Source organism: Triticum dicoccoides, chromosome 2A, assembly GCF_002162155.2.
Source record: "Triticum dicoccoides isolate Atlit2015 ecotype Zavitan chromosome 2A, WEW_v2.0, whole genome shotgun sequence".
Classification (NCBI taxonomy): domain Eukaryota; kingdom Viridiplantae; phylum Streptophyta; class Magnoliopsida; order Poales; family Poaceae; genus Triticum; species Triticum dicoccoides.
Window position 1 is genome coordinate 10,208,254 of NC_041382.1, and position 2,065 is coordinate 10,210,318.

Genomic DNA, 2,065 nt, shown 5'->3' on the forward strand with positions numbered 1-2,065 from the left:
CGTAATCACCTTCTGCTACCAAATAATCTCAAAGATTTGGCCGCAAGCTTGTCGGCAATCCAGGACGCGGACATCAGACAAGAATTCTTTCGCATCCAGTCGGAGTTTGCGGAAATCATCCATCAAGATGTCCTTCATACCTCGGGGCAGTTCTACCTGAGATATCAACCGTCCAACAGTGAGATAGAAAAAATGCTACAAATGCAGGCTGACAACGCCCGCGATTTCATGACCAACACGACAGACGGCGGCTTCATCCACGCTCCGGTCCCTGAGTCGAGTCGAAAGTAGTGATGCTATGTGTAGTTTTGAAATATCGATTAGCTCATGTTGTAATTAAACTTTAATGAACTTGTATGTCTCTTTGGTTTGGACAGTCGCTCAACTTATATGTAATCGATGCTATTTATTAGTAGGACCATGAATCGTGCTATTAATGTCTTGTTTTTCTCTTCTGATCCTTTTGTTGCATACTTATATATTGCTTATGTATTGTCTCTGAATTGCTACTAACATTTTGTTTGGCTAGTGCATAGAGATGTCGTCGTATGTCGTGTACAAGGGTAAGGTTCCCGGAGTCTACGAGGACTGGGAGGAGTGTCGGAGACAGGTTCACCGTTTCAGCGGTAACAGTTACAAAGGATACACCACTAGAGCGGAGGCGGAAGCTAGATACGCGCGCTATCTAGCGGGAGAGAGGAGGGAGCGGAGGAGGAACCGGATGAAGACCAGTTTCATCGCGATGATGCTAATCGTGATGACCGCAGCTCTCTTCTATGTGATGGTAGTTTAGATGATCGATATCGAATTGTAATGTGAAGATAAACTCGCTACTCGCGGTCTCGAGACTTGTAATGTTCTAACTTTGTTCGGTATTTTGAATTCAGAGACTAGCTAATATGATGAATTGTATTCGGAGACTAATCTTCTATTGTATTCGATAAATCTGCTGTTGTTGTGTGGTGTTGTCTATATTCTGTGCAGTAATATATTTTGTAACCTATGCAAATATCAGAAAAGAAAAGAAAAATTCTAATATTCATACTAGTGGCGTACTATACAGCACATTAGTGGCGCACTACTGTAAAAATACTAGTGGCTCATTGTCTGTTAGTGCGCCATTAGTAACCCAGAGCAGAAGGTAAATATGTCCCCCTGGGAGGCATACTAATGGCGTACTATGGGACATACTAATGGCGCACTGCCTGGTGCGCCACTACTGTCTGATATACTAATGGCGTGATGATAGTGGCGCACCTGTAGTGCGCCATTAATTGCCAAAACAGGTGCGCCGCTAACAGACCTTTTTCTAGTAGTGACTCCCGCGAGCAATTAGCCGCCCATCTCTTTTCCTTCCTATCCTTTGATTGTGGATCCATGGCTGGTGGACCGAACCATGGTGCGGGCGGTTTACTTCCAAGGGAAGTAAGATGGCCTTGATTGACTCTAATCTCTCTAGCCTTCCCATGCATATGATGGGGTTATATATCTTACAGTAGGGTGTGCATAGCTTGTTTGGTAAAGACCTCGTTTTTTCTGGCATGCAATGAACATTGGATAGAAATACCATATGATGAAGTGGGACGACATTTGCTTGATAAAGGACCTAAAAGGGTTGGGCATCCTTGCCTCCCGTAAAATGATCGTGTCATTGATGCTTAGGTGGGTCTGGCGTATCATCCCAGGGGAGGAGGGGACTTTGGTTGCAGCTTCTTCAGGCGAAGTACCTTTGGGGCTTGCCGCTTCTTTCGTGCGCATTCTTTCGTGCACCCATGCCGGTGCAGAGCAATAGGTTGCTTGCCAAGTGTTGGTATTGTGATCCCTTGACGACTCCTCTCATCTACTTGTGCCTCTTGTTGTGATGTCATTGGTCTGCTAGGTAGGCGTGCCTTGTTTGGGCGTCCTCTTTTTTTTTCTCTTCTTGTTTTACCCTCTCTTGTTTGGTTTTTGACTCGGTTTTCCTCATAAACAGGGTCAACTTGTTCAGGTTTTCGATCCGTTTTTCCTTATAGACTAGATCAATCTCATGGCATTATGGCTATTTTGAAATATAAGGTGGGGAGCC